This window comes from Scyliorhinus canicula, chromosome 21 (assembly GCF_902713615.1).
Source record: "Scyliorhinus canicula chromosome 21, sScyCan1.1, whole genome shotgun sequence".
NCBI lineage: Eukaryota > Metazoa > Chordata > Chondrichthyes > Carcharhiniformes > Scyliorhinidae > Scyliorhinus > Scyliorhinus canicula.
Window position 1 is genome coordinate 18826147 of NC_052166.1, and position 20059 is coordinate 18846205.

At 44.4% G+C, this 20059-nt stretch overlaps 1 protein-coding gene and 1 long non-coding RNA gene across 2 annotated transcripts in view; one reads left to right on the forward strand and one right to left on the reverse strand.

Annotated features, from left to right (window-relative positions):
• The window catches only part of LOC119955473, a 32661-nt gene extending 21017 nt beyond the window's left edge, over positions 1–11644 (reverse strand). The window contains exon 1 of the long non-coding RNA XR_005458478.1: positions 11471–11644. This is a non-coding gene — a long non-coding RNA (uncharacterized LOC119955473). The remainder of the gene's footprint in view (positions 1–11470) is intronic.
• Positions 11645–11837: 193 nt separating this feature from the next.
• The window catches only part of LOC119955932, a 247361-nt gene continuing 239139 nt past the window's right edge, over positions 11838–20059 (forward strand). The window contains exon 1 of the mRNA XM_038782590.1: positions 11838–11917. The gene's annotated coding sequence lies outside the window, so the exon portion shown is untranslated. The remainder of the gene's footprint in view (positions 11918–20059) is intronic.

Below are 20059 nucleotides of genomic sequence, written 5' to 3' on the forward strand. Positions count from 1 at the left end.
ACCACTGACATGGAGCTGAAGAACGATTCCCAAAATTTCTCGAACTTCGAGCAGGACCAGAACATATGTACATGATTAGCTGGGCCCCTCCCACACCGTTCACAAGTATCCCCTAGCCCCCAAATCAGCCGGCATATCCTCAACTTCGTTAGGTGTGCCCTGTGTACCACCTTTAGCTGTATCAACCCCAGTCTCGTACACGAGGTTGAGGAATTCACCCTCCGCAGCACCTCGTACCACAATCCCTCCTCCAGCGCTATCCCCAACTCCTTCTCCTACTTGGCCTTGACCCTTTCCAGGAACACCTCTTCTTCCAAAATCCTCCCATAAAGCTTTGACAAAGGGTCATCTGGACTCAAAACGTTAGCTCTTTTCTCTCCCTATAGATGCTGCCAGACCTGCTGATATTTTCCAGCATTTTCTCTTGTGGTTTCAGATTCCAGCATCCGCAGTCATTTGCTTTTACTCAGGGAGATGATTGTAGCCATCTGGGATGGCCACTTTCAGAATACAAAATGGACGCTCACAGTGAATGTAGGGAAATGTGGACAATGCTAGACAGCAAGCAGGCACAGAGCCTGAATGTACATTTGGGAAGCAGTTACCAGACGGAATCGAAACTTTGGGTCGATTAGCATATTGATGGCCCATCTCCGGCAAACAAAGGACTAACGCTCAGGTAGTTGATACTGTTGCAGACATCCCGGCGCCAGAAAGACACAAAGCAAGGCCAACGGCCACCTAAGACACGCCAGTCATCAGGGCACCCACCCCTTTATTGGACAAATAGCAGCCAATTAATTGGGGCCAAGTTTAAGGCCCGCCTAAAAGCACGTGAAGCCCCTCCAAGTATAAGAAGGAACCCCCACGAGAGATTCGCTCTCTTGGACTTGGCTCTCAAAGCAGAGAGACCCATCCACCAGCATCACCAGTTCAAGGTCAACGCTCGCTACCAGACGAACGACCTTAGCTGTTCTCCTGTTACCTCTTCGAACCCAACAGCCTCAGATCCGAACAACGGCCATTGTTCCTCTGACTAAGTAGGCACCCAAAGTTAAGTATAGGCGTTAGCGTTAGATTAGATCATACTGTGTGTGTAAATAAATAGTATTGACTTTGAACTAACTAGCTGGTGTATTGGTTCTTTGATCGGTATTCGGTTTGAACCTTGTGGCGGTATCGAGAGATACCTGGCGACTCTGAAAGTAAACACAATTAGGATTAAGGAAGGCGACCATATTGACTGCTATATTTATAGCAAGTAAACAGACAACAGGATGCCGATCTGACAGCATCTGTGTTGCAAGAAACAGAGTTAACGTTTCAGGTCGGTGACCTTTCAACAGAACCACCATCTCTCCATCCTTGAAATTAGCAAACTCTGTGATTTCCATTTCCCCACTGCAATCTCAACCCATCCATAATCTCCTGAATCGTCACAATCCCTCATCACCCTCAGTCTCTTCCTCAACTTTACCACACAACACCCTCCTTCCAAGCTCAATCTCCAGCACTCCGAGACTGTGTCCTACCTCAACGTGGTGGTAAGGTGGTTTACAGGTAATGGCTCGTAATCCAGAGGCCCATGCTAATGATCTGAGGGATCTGGTGGGCCAATATGTTCAAATCCCACCCATGGCAGCTGGTGGAATTTAAATCCAAATAATAAAATCTGGAATTATAAAGCTAGTCTCACCATTGTATGATACGTAGGTACGCCAATAAAAGGTTAATTATTACATCTCAGTGTAATTCAAAACTAGTGAGCACTGTCAGTTCCCAGGATAAATATCAGACCTCAGGGAATGTTGGGTAGTTAGCAAAGGAGAAGTATTGATCACAGCATGAGGAGTAGTTCAGATTAGCGAGAGCGTTAACATGAGGTCATCATTGGTTAATACTAGATTATAAAGTACTGTTCAACAGATTCAACCTTACTTTATTAGTAGTTATAGCTCTGTAGTATGTGCGAACTTTATTTAATTAATTGTTATTCAATAAATTAGTTTTGCTTCAATCTAAAGATTTGTGGTTTCTTTATCAGCAACTCATCAGAACATTCTGGATCACAAAGCAAAGAATAATTGCATATTACCACAATGTGTAATATAACATGATACCAGGTGTTACTACTGTAGCTACCTAGTATAGTATAGTGAGGATCTAGTACAGAAAACTAAGAAGCAATTCAAATCCCAAAGCACCAACCTGTGACTGCAGAACTTTGACGAATCCAGGACCGATGGACAAAGCTCAAGCTTCGTAACATCTCCGGATCACCGGTAAACTTGATGTTAACTGATGAGTGTTCAAGCAGCAGTTTCAAATTAATTTAGAGGCTTCAGATTTAAACGATGCAACTGATGCAGGTAAAATAGCTCTTCTTCTAACAATGGCTGGTCCACAAGCCATCCATAATCTATAACTCTTTCCAATTTACAGCAGATCAAGATAAAACTAAGTTTGCAGTAAGCATTGCAAAATTTGATCATCATTGCAAAATGCAAATAAATGAAACTTTTTAACATTTTATTTTCAATAGAAGAATGCAAAACAAAGGTGAATCAATTGATTGCTTTGCTCCTGATCTTAGACTGCTAGCTCAATCTTGTAACTTCTCAGTCTTGCATGATTCAATGATCAGGGATCAAATAGTCTTCGGTATAATTGATGAAAAGTTTAAGGAACGCTTGCTGAGACAGAAGGATCAAACGCTTGAAAATGCAATTGAAATGTGGCATTTACATCAGTTATCGAAAACTAAGTTTAATGAATTTTTTCTCTGTGAAAAGGGCGCGAGAACGAACCTCGAGGTTAAATGTGTTAAGGCAGTGTCGCAGATGAAGAAAATGCAAATTTCGGACGGCAGCCATCTTGCGCATGCGCGTTCTAACCCTACACATGCGCACTTCGTTAGAAGATGTGATACAGACAAAAAGTGATCTTCGCATGCACAAAGGTTTGGCGCGTGATGATGCGTACGTTATGACGTATGAAAGGTGTGGAACCGCCCACTATCAAAAAAAGTGCCCTACTCGAGGAAAGCTGCGTTCACAATGTGGCAAACAAAACTACTTCGTGCTCAGTGCAGATCGCATTTAAATCTGCAAAGTCAAAGTCAAGACAGATTAATGTTAGAAGTATAGATTCCAAGGAAGAAGGTTTTGAAGAAAATTTTTCCAATGATACAGATGCTTATTCTTTGGAAGACTTGTTTTTTGTTGGTATCATTGAGAAGTATGATAGAACCACAGAAGTATCGTCATCTGTCAAGATAGTCCACTCCATCAACACTGATATGGAATGAAACACAGTATTGCAAGTCAATGATTACCCAATCAACTTTAAGCTGGATACTGGTGCTTCTGCCAATTTGCTTACTAAGCTCGACTTCACAAAGCTAAAACAAACTCTGAAAATCAATCAATCAGCTTGTCAACTGCGCGACTACAGTGGCAATGTAATCACATCAATGGGATCTTGCTACTTGTTAGTTTCCAATAATGATATAGCGATTTCTCTAAGATTTGAGATTGTTGATTCAAACATGTCTTCACTTAGCCTGCAAGCCTGCAAGGATTTACACCTAATTCAGACGATTTATAGTGTGAATTCATCTCAATCAATTATTCAAGACGACATTCAAGGGATTCTGGAATGTTTTCCGGACGTCTTCGAATGCATGGGTATTCTTCCCTACAGTTACAAAATTCTGTTACGATCGGATGCCAAACCTGTGGTCCACGCGCCAAGAAGAGTTCCTCCACCACTTTGATAGAGGTTGAAACTTGAACTGGCGAAATTATAACATCAAGGCATTATATCAAGAATCACAGAAGTGACTGACTGGGTCAGCTCTATGGTTTGTGTGAAGAAACCTTAGAACAACATAGAACATACAGTGCAGAAAGAGGCCATTCGGCCTATCGAATCTGCACCGACCCACTTAAGCCCTCACTTCCACCCTATCCCTGTAACCCAATAACCCCTCCTAACCTTTTTGGACACTAAGGGCAATTTAGCATGGCCACCTAACATGCAAGTCTTTGGATTGCCTTCTGGTAATCTGAGGATATACATAGACCCCAAAGATCTTAACAAGAATATTAAGAGGGAGCACTATCCCATTCCCAAGAGAGAGGAAATCACCAGCGAAATGGCTAACGCACAAATCTTTTCCACATTGGATGCCTCAAGAAGATTCTGGCAGATGCAACTAGATGAATCTAGTAGAAAGTTATGTACTTTCAACACGCCTTTTGGTAGGTTCTGTTTTAACAGGATGCCATTTGAGATCATCTCAGTTTCTGAGATTTTCCATCGTGTGATGGAACAGATGATTGAGGGGATTGAAGGTGTTTGTGTATATGTGGATGATATAATCATTTTGTCATCTACAAGAGAAAAACACATCTCAAGGTTATTCCAGGTATTTCAAAGAGTTTGGTTTGAAACTGAATAGACCAAATGCAGTTTTGGTATTTCAACTTTGAAGTTCCTTGTAGGCCAGGGTCTAGATTCTCCGCCCCGGCGCGCCAGTTTGCTGCCTGGACCCGCCGGCGGGATTCTCCGTTACGCCGGCCGGTCAATGGGGTTTCCCATTGTGGGGCAGCCCCACGCCATGGGGAAACCCTCGGGCGCCGGCAAAACGGAGAATCACGGCGGAGGAGAATCCCGCCCCAGATTTCGGAACATGGCGCGCGACCTGACAATGACAAGATTGCTGTACAACGAATGAAGGTTCCAGAGGACAAGGCGGCTGTTTTACGATTCTTAGGTGTGGTGAATTTCCTAGGTAAATTCATTCCCAACTTATCGTACAGAACTACTTCTCTCAGAAATCTCAAAAAGAAGTCTACCACATTTGATTGGACCGACAATCATCAAAAGGAATGGCTCGATTTAAAGTCTCAACTGATGACTGCCCCTCTTCTTTCGTTCTTCGATCCGAACAGAGACAGAAATTTCGACTGATGCGAGTCAGGATGGAATAGGAGCAGTTCTGTTACAAAAGGACAGAAACTCGTCATGGTTACCTGTTGCATACGCTTCCAGAGCGATGACGCCGACCCAACAATGGTATCGTCAAATTGAGAAAGAATGCCTTTATTTACTGGTGTTTTAAAGTTTCATGATTATGTTTATGGATTTCCTACCTTTACTGTTGAAACTGATCACAGACCATTTGTACATTTTATACAAAAATATCTCAATGATATGACTCTGAGATTACAGAGGATCTTGATGAATCTTAGGAGATACGACTTCAACCTCATCTATGCTTCATGCAAGGGCATGATAATTGTAGATGCTTTGTCACATTCAAGGAGAACCTTTTGAATTTATACAGCATGTAGAAGCTCAAGTACAGCTATGTGCTGAAACTATTCCTGCTTCAGATGTGAAACTGAACCTCATCCGTGAAGAAACCAAGAAGGATTTAATGCTTCAAAAAATCATAGACCATCCCAACAATGTTTGGCTAAATGGGCATTGTTCCAAGTTCAGGAATATTCAAGAAGACTTGTGTTGCTCGTTCTGGTGAGTGTGCTTTACACTCAATTGGTTCTGTTTTATTCCTTAGCTCTAGAGTCGCCAGGTATCCTTATACCGCCACAAGGTTCAAGTTCAAGTTCAGATCAATGACTCAATACACCAGTTAGTAAGGTTCAATCAAACACATTTATTATTTACACAGTAAATCGATACTCATGCAATTAATACTAGCGAACTAAACTATTCCTACCACCATGAGCCAATACTTATCTTCGATAAGGGAACCCACTGGATCAGGGAACAATGGCCTTGTGTTCTGTCCTGAGACTGCAGGCTTCCCAGTTGGTATGGGCTAAGGGGTCAGGAGTGTCTATTCTTGTAGCGTGCGCTGGTTGACACTTACTTGTCGGTGTAGCTGTTGGCCAGGCCTCTCCTTCTCACGGTCAAGTTCTTAGAGAGCTGCTGCAAAGGTGTTCTGCTGGGAGGGCTGGCTAAGAGAGGGAGCTAAACTTGGGACCTGACTTTTATAGGTCCCAGGGGATTCGCGCCCTTTTGGCCGGACCCCTATCCTACTCTCAATCGATTGGGTCTCATCCCAATCGATTGGTATGAATCCCCCAATAATGAGGCTGTCCCTCGATCGTGGGGCGGTTCTTCCTAACTGGTCTGTTTCCTTTTGTTTCAGACCTCGTTGGCGCCGGGAAGGTTGACCTGCCATATAATGTCCCAATTGTAGCTAATCGTTGTATCCATTGTTCCCGGGGATCGCTTCATTAATATGCAAAATGCTGATTTTGGTGCTGTCTGCTTTCTTTGCAGCCAGAATACACATGAACTTCTGCAAACTGCTTGTCTCTTCATAATTGTCCAGTTTTCCCTGCAACCTTTGCGTTCTTCCACTTTGTGTGGGGAAGTGGCCAACCCAGGTGGCTACACTTGACAGTTGTGGATGGACTGTTACTTCGACTTGATCGGATAGTTATACCAGTGTCTCTTTGACCCATGATTCTTAATCAGATACATGAAGGTCACCTTGGCATTGAAAAATGCAAGAGAAGCTGAGTAGCATGGTAGCATAGTGGTTAGCACAATGGCTTCACAGCACCAGGGTCCCAGGTTCGATTCCTGCTTGGGTCACTGTCTATGTGGAGTCTGCACGTTCTCCCCGTGTCTGTGTGGGTTTCCTCTGGGTGCTCCGGTTTCCTCACATCTTCGAAAGATGTGCAGGGGTAGGTGGATTGGCTACACTAAATTACCCTTAATCTCCAAAAAAGGTAAGGTAAGGTGGGGTTATGGGGATAGGGGATAAGTTTGGGGATAGGGTGGAGGTGTGGTGTTAGATAGGGTGCTCTTTCCAAGGGCTGGTGCAGACTCGATAGCCGAATGGCCTCCTTCTGCACTATAAATTCTGTGATTTTGTATTGGCCGGGTATCAATCGAGACATAATTGATATGATACTTGGATGCGAAACATGTCAGAAATTTCAACCTGCATAATGCAAGGAAAAACTACAACATGCATTGGAAACATATCCATGGGCAAAAGTTAGGATTGATTTGTTTCACTGCAATGGTTGTGATTATGTCCTTATAATAGACTACTATTTGAATTATCCGGAAGTTATCAGCTCTCACATCTAGATCTATTATTAAAGCGAGTAAGGAAACTTATGCCAGACATGTGTTCCATCACATCACTTCGAGTCACACTACCCTCAATCAAATGGTAAAGTGGCAAAAGGAGTTCAAATTATCAAACAACTTCTTAACTGGCCAAGTTCCCACCAGCGTGGCTCACTCATGGTTCTATCCGGCGGGCACTCGGAGTGGCTCTGTCCGCAGCCGTCCTGCTGGGAGGCGGGGGGATCCGTCACGGGGAAGGGCCTCCAGGATGGCTAGGCTTGCGATCGGGGGGGGCCACTGATCGGCGGGCTTAGGCGATCTGGGGGAGGGGCTACATTGTTGTGGCAGGCCCGCTGTGTGGGTCAGCCATGTTGCACAGGTCCGCTGGCACAGGCGGCCGCCGCGCACATGCGCAGAACCACAGCTGGAAGTGCAGGGCCTCTATTGGCAGCCGGAGCTGCGTAGACTACTCCGGGGCCCTGCTGGCCCCCTGCAAAACGGAGAATCACTCTGGACTTTCTCCAGGAAAGTCCAGAGTGATTCGCGCCCGTATTCACGCAGGAGTGGGGACATAGCCCCATTATCAGAGAATTCTGCCTTTGGAGCAACTCTGCTTTGAACCGGTCTATCACCTGCACAGATGTTAATGAACAGGGATGTGAGAACTACTCTACCATCTATGTCTCCACCCAATCCAGATCATCTGCCCATGATATACAAGATGAAACTTCAGCGAGAACAACAGAGAATGTATTATGATCAACATGCAAATTCTCTGATTCCAGATGATACGATCCAGGATCAAAGTTCCTGATGTAGGTTGGTCAGATTCTGTAAAAGTTATTAAATAAGCAGCACCACGTTCTTATATCGTTCAGACAGCTGAAGGAGCAATAGTTCGACACAATTGGCAAGCACTACTAAAACTCAAACAATACAATAACACCTTTCCAGATCTACAACTACATGAACGTATTTTCAATGATACTATGACAAATTCTCAAGTTCATGAAGATTCATAGAGGACTGTAAAAACTTCTGAGTCTCCTCTTCGTGGTTTAAGAAGGTCAACCAAAAAGACAAACATAAACGCTCTGTGCCTTAATGCTCAGAGCATTTGCAATAAAGTGGATGAACTAATTGCGTAGATAGATATAAATGGGTATGAAATAATTGGGATTACGGAGACTTGGCTGCAGGGTGACCAGGGATGGGAACTGAATATCCCAGGGTTTTCAGTATTTAGGAAGGACAGGCATAAAAGAAAATGTGGTAGAGTGGCACTGTTGGGTAAAGAGGAAATTAACACAGTAGTGAGAAAGGATATTAACTCTGATAATGTGGAATCTGTATGGGTAGAATTGAAAAATACCAAGGGGCAAAAAACATTAGTGGGTGTCATATATAGACCTCCAAATTGCAGTGGTTAGGTTGAGAATGGCATTAAACACAAAATTAGAGATGTATGTAATAAGGGAATATCGGTGATCATGAGTGATTTTAATCTTCACATAGATTGGGCAAATCAAATTAGCCACAATGCCTGGATGAGGAATTCCTGGAGTGTATACGGGATGGCTTTCTTGACCAATATGTGGAGGAACCAACTAGAGAGTAGGCCACCTTAGACTGGGTACTGTGTAATGAGAAGGGAATCATTGCCAATCTGTCTGTACGAGACTCCTTGGGGATGAGCGACCATAACATGATAGAATTGGAGAGTGAAGTAGTTGATTCAGAGACTAGGGTGCTGAATCTTAATAAAGGGAACTATGAAGATATGAGGCATGAGGTGGCCTTGATAGATTGGGGAGAGCTACTTAAAGGGATGACAGTGGATAGACAATGGCAAACATTCAAGGAACGTGTGGGGGAACTACATTCCTGTCTGGCAGAAAAGTAAAGTGGGTAAGAGGGCCAATCCATGGCTTACAAAGGAAATTAGAAATAGTACCCGATCGAAGGAAGAAGCATACAGATTGGGCAGGAAAAATATAAGGTCTGAGGATTGGGAGCAGTTTAGAATTCAGCAAACAAGGACGAAGAGATTGATTAAGAAGGGGAAAGTACAGTACGCAAGGAAGCTTACAGTGAACATAAAGGCTGTCACTAAGAGTTTCTATAGATATGTGAAGAGTAAGGTTTTTGGTAAAGAGAAATGTAGGCCCCCTACAAACAGAAACAGGGGAATGCATAATAGGGGACAAAGAGATGGCTGAGAAATTGAATACATACTTTGGTTCTGTCTTCAAAAATCAGATACCAGAAATGTTGGGGAATGAAAGGTTTAGTGAGAGGGAAGAACTGAGGGAGATCAATATTAGTAGAGAAATGGTGCTGGGAAAATTGATGGGATTGAAGGCGGTTAAATCCCCAGGGCCTGAGAATCTGCATTCTAGAGGGTTTAAGGAGGTGGCTCTGGAAATAGTGGATGCATTGGTGGTCATCTTCTGGGATTCTATAGACTCTGGAACTGTCCCTGCAGATTGGAGGGCGCTCACACCACTCCGATATTCAAAAAGGGTGGTAAAAAGAAAGCAGGGAATTATAGACTAGTAAGCCTAATATCAGTAGTGGGGAAAATGCTTGAATCCATTATCAATGACTTTATAGCGGAACATTTAGAAAGCAGTGGCAGGATCAGTCAGAGCCAGCATGGATTTATGAAGGGAAAAACATGCTTGACAAATCTGTTGGAATTCTTTGAAGATTTTACCAGTACAGTTGACAAGGGGGAGCCAGTCGATGTGGTATATTTGGACTTTCTGAAGGCGTATGACAAAGTCCCGTATAAGAGATTATTGTGTAAAATTATAGCGCATGGGATTTGGGGAAATGTATTGAGGTGGATAGAAAACTAGTTGGCAGAGAGGAAACAAAGACTAGAGATTAATAGGTCCTTTTCAAATTGGCAAGCAGTAACCAGAGGTGTACCACAGGGATCGCTGCTGGGACCCCAGCTATTCACAATATATAGTAATGATTTGGATAAAGGAACAAAATGTAACATCTCAAAGTTTGCAGATGATACCAATTTAGATGGGAGGGTGAATTGTGGTGGGGATGCAGGGATCCTACAGCATGACTTGGACAGGTTGGGCGAGTGGGCAAATCAACAAATGCAGTCTAATTTGGATAAGTGTGAGATTATTCATTTTGGAAGGAAAAACAGGAAGGCAGATTACGACCTGAATGATTGTAAATTGGGAGAGGGGTGTGCAGCGGGACCTGGTTGTCCTTGTGTACCATTCGCTGAAGGTAAGCATGTAGATGCAGCAGGCGGTAAAGAAGGCTAATGGTATGTTGACCTTTATTGCGAGAGGCTTCGAGTATAGAAGCAGTGATGTGTTGTTGCAATTATACAGGGCCTTGGTGAGGCCACACCTGGAGAATTGTGTGCAGTTTTGGTCTCCTTCTCTGAGGAAGGATGTTCTTGCTCTTGAGGGAGAGCAGCGAATGTTTACCAGACTGATTCCAGGGATGGCGGGACTGTCATATGAGGAGAGATTGACTAGGTTGGGATTGTTGAGGATACAGGGTAGACCATTTAGGACTGAGATGAAGAGACATTTCTTCACACAAAGAGTGGTGGGCCTGTGGAATCCATTACCACAAGAGGTAGTTGATGCTAAAACCTTGAATATATTCAAGAGACGGCTGGATATAGCTCTTGGGGAGAATGGGATCAAAAGCTATGGGGAGAAAGCAGGATTAGCTATTGAGTAGGATGATCAGCCATGATCGTAATGAATGGCGGACCAGGCTCGAAGGGCCAAAAGGCCTCCTCCTCCTCCTATCTTCTATGTAAGTATGTATATATCTATATAATCAGGAGAAGAAGGAAGCCGAACAGACTCGGTTTGTGAATCCTTCCCATTGAACTTTTTCCTTATCCTTATTTTTCACAATGTTTCCAAGTTGTATACATATCATGTATTGTAATAATATTATAGATTTTTTTCCTTTGTTGTACACTTCCCACAAAAGAATAATGATAATAAAAATCAGGAGAAGGAAATTCTGCAGTGACAGGGCCATTGATTGCTGTAGGATCGCCAGCAACCCTTAAACTGCCAGTCACTGACACGTGGCTCCTTCAAAGTATGAGGGGAGGTGGTGTGACATTCGGCCCCTCAAAGTATGAGGGAAGGTGGGGTGACAGTTGCCCCCTCAAAGTATGAGGGAAGGTGGGGAGACAGTCGCCCCCTCAAAGTATGAGGGAAGATGGGGTGATGGTCGCCCCCTCAAAGTATGAGGGGAGGTGGGATGACAGTTGCCCCCTCTCAAAGTTTGAGGGTGAGCAGGAGGCTGGAGTGAGTAATAAAGATTATTATTATGGGGTGCTACTCACCGTCTTGCTGATCTGGTTCGGGTGCAGGGAGATCAGACCGGTTGTCACTGAGGCGCGAGGCTGTCGATGGCAGTTGGCTCTGGCCTTTCTTGTGATGTTGAGGCGGGCTGGGGTTGGGAGGGTTGGTTGGGCTAGGGGAGGGTTGGGCTGGAGGTGGGGAGGGGATCGGGTTGGGGAGGGTTGGGCTGGAGGTGGGGAGGGGATCGGGTTGGCGTTGGGTTGGGGATGGGTTGGGTTGGGCTGGAGGTGGGGAGGGGATTGGGTTAGGGGGAAGTTGGGCTGGGGGCGCGCTCAGTGAGAGTGATAATGACCCCGGCCCATAGTGACGGGGGGTGAGCAATAGTGACGAGCCCGATGACCGCGAGTTCAGGACGGAGGCCGGACATTGAAAAGCGCTGCGAACCAGTTGAGGCTTTTGCCAAGAAGAGTTGGATCGTTCAGAGCGAGGTAAGAGGGTGGAACACAAAATTTGGGGGGGATATCATAAACACCCGGGAGAACAGATTGTAAATCTCCAGGAAAATAAACCTCAACGTGAGAGAGAAACCAGGTCAACGCCTGCTATTGGGTTGTAAACATTCTGGGTAAGAGGTTCAGGTAGTCAACACCCCGGGGAATATGAGCTCGTGGGTGATAAATGTAAGGCTCCTGGTTGTAAATTCCTGGATGCATGCGAAGTCCGAGAGTCCAAGGGACCAAGGGATTATTATTATCAAGCCTGGGCTGATAAGTGGCAAATAGCATCAGTGGCTCACAAGTATTATGAACCTGGAACAGACCCGAACAGTTGCTAGGTACTGGACAGAGGAAAGGATACTTCACTCCAGGGGAGATTTCACAAGGAAATAGGGAAATGGTGTATTAAAACAAACTTAATTACTAACTTTAACATCTTAAGGACAAATAGCTTTCAATTACCAGTTAAACAATGCTTATCAATACAGTGAAACACTAATTCCTAACTGCTACCTTTTATCTCCACTCAAACCAAATCCATCTCGGGTCACAATTCTCTTTTAAATGCAGTTAGCAACCCAGGACTACTTGCTGTAAAAAAAGGTTTTGGATAAACCACTCTGAGAGAGAGAGATCGTCCAGGAAACAACTTGCAAATTCTTGCCTTTTCAGAAACCTCTGTTCTGTTCACAGGCAAAAGAAGCTCGTCTGTTCACAGGCAGATCCAATACTGAACTGAATCTCCAGAAAATGCTTTGGTCCCTGGCTGCTCCCATTAACTACATCGTCTGACTAAGCTGAAGACAATGGGCAGAATTCTCCGCTGTTGGGATACTCCGTTTTGCCGGCAGTCTACAGGTTTCCCGATGGCGTGGGGCTTCCCCACAATGGGAAACCCATTGACCAGCCGGGGAAACGGAGACTCCCGACGGTGTTCTGAACCAGTAATCTGGTGCGGTGGGACGGAGAAACCCGTCCAATGTCTCTAATTATCTACTCCTCAGGGTACCCTCTTTCTATAAACAAAACTCCATTCGTCCAACTTTTACAATGCTATAATTACACCTCTTGCAAAACAGGATTTTAAAAAACACTACTGCAGAAGCCATGCACACATTAACCCAAGCTTTTAATCCTTACTGCACAAAATACAATGACCAGAGTTCTCCAGTTGTTGTGATTCAGTCTTCCCATTGGCAGCTCAGCTCCGCCAGCGGTTTTCGCGGGGGCAGGGGTGATTATAATGGGAAATCCCGTGACAATCAGCGGGAAGCTGTAATCCCGCCGCCAGCGAACGGCACGCGGCTGAGAAACACACAGCTGGCAGACCGGAGAATCCAGCCCAATATATCTGAAATTCCCACATTATCACACAAAGTTCCAGGCAATGACCAAGAGACTAAACACCTCACCATTCTTTCAATAACACTGCCAAAACTGAATCTTCAGCCATCAACATCCTGGATATCATCATTGACTAGCAATTCAAATGGACTCATCTCTCAAATACTGTGGCTACATCATCAAAATTTACATAAATACCGAAATAGGGGCTGATTTAGCTCATTGGGCTAAATCGCTGGCTTTTAAAGCAGACCAAGCGGGCCAGCAGCACGGTTCATTTCCCGTATCAGCCTCCCTGAACAGGCGCCGGAATGTGGCGACTAGGGGCTTTTCACAGTAACTTAATTTGAAGCCTCCTTGCGACAATAAGCGATTTTCATTTCATTTTCATTTAAAGTCAAAATGCAAAAAAAAACACAAACTTGTTTCTAGGAATTATAGAATGCAAAAGTGATGGAGCTGGATTAAATATGTAGAAACACCCTTGACCGGCCACAATTAGAGAATTGTTCACAATTCTGTTCTCCATATTACAGAAAGGACAGAGAAGTACGGTGGCACAGTGGTTAACAGCGCCATGGAACCGGGTTCGATTCCAGCCTGGGGCAACGGTCCGTGTGGAGTTTGCACATCCTCCCTGTGTCTGCGTGGGTTTCCTCCGGGTGCTCTGGTTTCCTCCCATGGTTCAAAGATGTGAGGTTAGGTGGATTGGCCATGCTAAATTGCCCCTTCATGCCGAAGGTTAGGTGGGATTATGGGGATAGGAAGGGGGAGTGGGCCGAGGTAGAGTGCTCTTTTGGAGGGCTGGTGCAAACTTGATGAGCCGAATGGCCTCCTTCCTCACTAAGGATTCTATGAAGTATTGGACAAAATGCTGAGAGTTACAGAGATGGTCCCAGAGTTGGGACGTCAGCAGAATTTTACAGTACCCCGCTAGCAGGTTTGCAGTAAAGTTCTGCCAGTATCCTTCTTGCTGCCCGCCTGCCTGTCCATGACTTGGCAATGATTTTGCAGATGGTGGGAAAGACCTCAGGTGCCCCCCCCCCCCCCCCCCCCCCCCCCCGCCCCATCCCAATCAAGATCCTTAAGTGATAGCCAGGTGAAGGCCACTTGCTGCCCAGCTGCAATCTTTAGGCCGGCATGAGGGATTCAGGTTCAGGGGAGATGCCCAGCAGGTTAGCTTGCTTAGGCCTGAACAAACAGGTCCCTTTTCCTTCAGCACCGATGGCCTGGATGGGCTCCTCCACTAGAAGCTCTTCTGGAGGTTGTCTGTTTCTGTGTTCCCAACGAACTCCAGAGATGTGCCACCAGCCTGGAGCTTGCCACTCACCTGTTCTTTGACTGTCAATGGTCTTTGTTTTCAGATCCTCTGTGAACTACTCTGGGACATATGTGCTTATTTCATCAACTGTGACCCCCCAGGACCTAATTGTGAATGGATACCCACCAACCTGAGAGCATCTACGTCGGTGGATGGTGTTGGAAATTATATGATGGTGCACCTTCTGAGAATCTCTCCTCTTTCTCCGAGTTGGACAGCTGTCCCCCGCTCTCCTCAGTTGCACATCCTTTGCGATTATTGAGAGCTGTATAAGGGAGTGAGGGCTTCACGTCTCCTCACCCCAGCTGTGCCTGATCTGGAGCTCCCCATGTCCAGCGGTGGACACTCGTGTGTCACCCAGATGACCCTTGTGCCCCTCACGCTCAGGCTGATACTCCTGTTTTGGCATCAGCTAAATTGCTCGGCCAGCCTGAGACAAAGGTTTAGAAAGCCTGCACCATTCTTGGCCCTCTCTTTATTACCGTCTGCCTGTTTCTCCTGGAAGCAGAAGGTTAACGCTGTTAGCTTCCCCATGGGGAGTAACACAACATTTACGCAAGTGGGAGCTCTTTAGTTCATGATGGAGGCTTACAAAGGCCTACCCCATGCATCCACTCACCAGGAACCTAGAGGGGGTCAGCAAACACAGATGGGTGCCTGTTTCGGAGACGTAATGTTGCCTCTGGAAGGATATGTCGCTGCCTCACCACCTTGACACCAACTATATGTTCCCCTTCCCACCAGTTGCACTGCCTCCCCTTTCCATATAGAGGAAGAGGAAATTGGGTTTGCACTGTATACTGATTCTGGAGGGGGTGTTTGTGGGGAGTGACCCCCACATCTGATTACCTCCTTGACAATCTCTCTCAAGGTTTCTTACTTGGTCAGGCAGGTTAGTCTCTTCTTCCTGATCTTTGAGAAGAGGACTTTCTGCCTTGCCCTTACAGCCCGGGGAAAACCTGCAGGGAGACATCGCCAAATCATCAGGCAACCTGTTGTTCTCCCTCTGCCACAGTTAGAGTAGGTTCCAGTTCAGCTCCTTGGGTCTTCTTTACTGGCGGTCGGGTGAATGGGCTTTTATGCAGTGTTGTTCAGACAAGTGATTCAGAGGTGGAAGCAGTGCATTGCAGGGCCAGCCACTCTTTATATGTTGTGGCCATGGAGTTAGCTGACAGTGTCAACGGTGCTCTTTGCTCATCTCCAATATTTAATTGGAAGGCCCCCACCTCTCTGTTTAATTATTCGGCTGACCACTGTGTGATTGTGGAGTGGAGGCGGCATCTGTTTCCATTGCCATCACTGGAACCTGCCACCTCTGAACAAAAGTGTGGAATTAGAAAATGAAAAATGAAAATCGCTTATTATCACAAGTAGGCTTCAATTAAGTTACTGTGAAAAGCCCCTAGTTGCCATATTCTGTTCGGGGAGGCTGGTACGGGAATTGAACCGTGCTGCTGGCCTGCCTTGGTCTACTTTCAAAGCCCTTAGAATGGGATTGGGTGGGAATGTTGAGTTGCGGGAACAAAATAGAATCACAGATTTATAGAAAGTTTGCGGCACAGAAAGAGGCAACTTGGACGATCGTGTCTGCCTCTGCTGAAAACAGAACCACTTAGCAGCATTTGGCCCGTAGCCCTGTAGGTTACCATTGACCAGAAACTTAACTGGACTAGCCACATTAATACTGTGGCTACTAGGGCAGGTCAAAGACCAGGAATCCTGTGTCAAATAATTCACCTCCTGACTCCCCAAAGACGATCTACCATCTACAAGTCAGTATGTAATAGAATACTCTCCACTTGCCTGGATGAGTGTAGCACCAGCAACACTCAACAAGTTCAACACCATCCAGGACAAAGAAGCCCGCTTGATTGGCACCCCTTCCACAAACATTCACTTGCTCCATCACTGACGCACAATAACAGCTACGAGATGCACTGCAGGACATCACCAAGGTTTCTTATGCACCACCTTCCAAACCAATGAGCACTAGCACCTACAAAGTCAAGTGCAGCAGAGACCTGGGAACCCCACCACCTGGAGGTTCCTCTCCAAGTCACTCACCACTCTGACTTGGAAATATATCGCCGTTCCTTCACTGTCGCTGGGTAAAGTCCTAGAATTCCCTCCCTAATAGCACTGTTGATGTAGCTACACGTCATGGACTGAAGAGTTCAAGAAGGCAGCTCAATGCCATCTTTCCAAGGGTGGGCAATAAATGCTGGCAGAGCTAGTGACATCCTGATCACATAAATGAATAAAAAACACCCAACAAAATAAAGAGTGAGGAACACGCAATACACACCACCAATCTCGTGGACAGCATAGATGCTGTCATTCACTCATACATGAGCAACGATCAGGTCACAGAATCACAGAAAACAGTGTCGAAGAGGCCCTTCACTGACAAGAGATGAGAAGATTACAAGAGAGATAGCCTATTGGCTGGGTATGAAAAGTGACAACGAAGGCATTATCAAGAGATGCAAGGCATGTCAAGAGCATATGTCAATCAGCCCATAGAACCATTGCTCCACCCTTGATCCAAAATTGCATTTGACCTCCTTCAAGTCAATGGCACTGATTTCATTGTATTGTTAATAGTTATATTTCTTTGGAAAGGGAAAATAGCTTTTTAATAAAGGGGGATATTGTAATGTGCCTTTAAATAATTGCAGCATGAAATCACCAGATTGGAAGTGTGTTATGCGAATCAATTTAATTTCACTTTTGCTCTCAGCAGAATATATACAGTTAGCCCATTTGCCGGGAATCAATAAATGATTCTTGTGTGCACAATCCCTTACGAGCGATTGGTGAATTTAAACCATTAGAGAAACACAGCAGTTTACAGATGGGGTTGGCCATTCAGCCCATTTTAACTCTGAGATCCTACGCTCCCCAGCATTACTACACCCAATTGTTTCTGAAATGATTCCAAGATTTTTACTTCAACTGTCCTACTTGGGAGTTCACTCTGAGTGTTGATCCATGTGTGGGTGAGGGACAAGTCCCTGATATCAGTCCTAAGGATCCCGGTCACTGGTGACAGTTTTAAAACTAATATTCCAGATTAATCTTTTCTATGCCAGTTATCATTATTATCCCCTTATGTGATCACCTACCAAATGCTCTCTGAAAAGTCTTTACTCAACTCAAACCCTTAACACTCAGAACATGGGTTTCTCTGGTGTTCATTAAAGCTCCACCCAGGTTATTTCATCTAACCATATTGTCAGGTGGATGTACATTTAAGAAATGTGTGTTTATCAAATAGCTGCAGTGATGTCAGTGTATGGGTGGACCTGGTAGCTGCAGTGTGTTTAATTTTGTTTTCAGAGTTGGAGAGCTACATTCACAGCAAGAAGATGTTATGATCTCTCTCTCTGCAATCTAAAGAATGTCTCCAAATCACTTGATGATATCAAAGTAATACCTGTTTCTGTAGAGAATTTAAACCTGCTGTATTTATTTAAAGAGGGTTTAACTTATGAATGTTGTTTGGGAAGTTATCTATAGAGTACTGTATCTTTTGGGGGTTGTCAGGGTTGGTAGTTGATAAACTGTTCACTGTGTGTTTATAAAATGTTAACTGGATTCATAGAATAAACATTGTTTTTGTTTAAAAATACTTTCAGTTCTCTGTTGCATCACACCTGTAAAGTGGGCCCTTGCGCTCCCCTTAACCAAAATCTTTTAAAAGTTGTGGGTCAGGTGAACGCCATGGTATACTTTGGTGTTCTCTAAACCCTGGCCCATAATAAATTGGGGGCCCGTGGGGTAAAAGTCTATCTTTCGTGATTGGGTTGGCTTAGTGAAATTAAAGACAGTGGGGGATAAGCATATTTGTGTTTGATTTTCAGGTGGGATATTCCAGTTTAAATAGGGACTGTTTTGTGGACGATGACTCTTTCAGAGGCTTGGAAGTTTTTGGGGGTGGGGAAGGTCACACGCAGTACCTTACAAACAGAGACAAAAAAAGGCTTTTAGATTTGGCAAAAACATTGCAGTTAGCGTTACCTGACGGCAGTAGCTGAGTATTTAAAATTGCCGGAGATACAGTCTAAATCATTAGAAATGGCAAAAATTCAGTTACGGATTAAACAACTGGAAATTAAAAAGAATTAAAGCAGCTTGAATATGAAATGAGGGGGGAAATAAAGAATAGCCCTAGCAGAACAATAAGAAAAAGAGAGAGAGGAAAGGGAAAAAGAGAGCGGAAAAAGAAAAAGAGATAGAGTTTGAATTTCAGAAAATGGCCATGAAACATGACAGTCAGTTAAAATTGGAGGAGGTAAAGGGAAACATACAGTTGGAGGATAGTGATGAGGATAAAGAGGCAGAGCGTCATAGTCAAAGGCTTGGTGGGGATTTATTTAAATATGTCCAAGCATTGCCAAGGTTTGATGAGAAGGACGGAGAAGCCTTTTTCATTTCATTTGCGAAGGTGGTTAAACAAATGAAATGGCCACTGGACATGTTGGTATTACTGATTCAAACAAAGCTGGTAGGTAGGGCTAGTGAAGTGTTTGCATCACTATCAGAGGAGGTATCTGGGACGTATGGGGAGACATATGGTCTCCTCATCGGGTGCATACGAACTAGTGCCTGAAGCCCACAGACAAAGGTTTAGAAATTTAAGGAAAGAACATGGTCAAACATACATGGAGTTTGAAAGGATAAAATAGAGTAATTTTGATATGTGGATAAGGGCTTTGAAAATAGACCAAACATACGAAATCTCAGGGAAATTATACTTTTGGAGGAATTTTAAAATTTAATTCCTGATGTAGTGAGAATTTATGTGGAAGAGCAGAGGGTTAAAACTGCGAGGTTCGCAGCAGAAATGGCAGATGATTATGAATTAGTTCATGAATCAAAGCATGGTTTCCGACATCAGTTTCAACCTGTGAGGGATAGAAACTGGGGAAAAGAGAAATACTCAAGTGGTAGAGGTCAAGGTGATCTAATGGGAGATAATAAGGAGAGTGTACCTCAGATTAAAAAGTTAATCCAAGAGGGTGGAAGAGAAATGAAAAATTTCAAATGTTTTCACTGTAATCAACAAGGCCATGTAAAGTCAAAGTGTTGGTAGTTGAAAAAAAGCACTGGGAAGGCTGATGTGATAAAACAGGATAAGTCTGTGGGGTTTGTTAAAGTGGTAAAGGAAAGCCCAAGTGAAGCGAAGCGAAGGAGGTACAAAAGATTGTACAGGCTGATCAAGAGGTAATTGATAAGAAGATGCCAGATCTCTTTAAAGAATTTACTTGTGTGGGTAAGTTTACTCATGTGTACCAGAAGGAGCAGGTAAAGAAGTCACAATTTTAAGAGATACGGGACCTAGTTAATCTTTGATGGTAAGAGATGAGGAGTGTGTAGTTTGGGAGGAATATTGCTAGAAAAGGTGGTAATATGTGGAATTCAGGGTGAGAAGAGTAGCGTTCCATTATATAAGGTAAGGTTGGAAA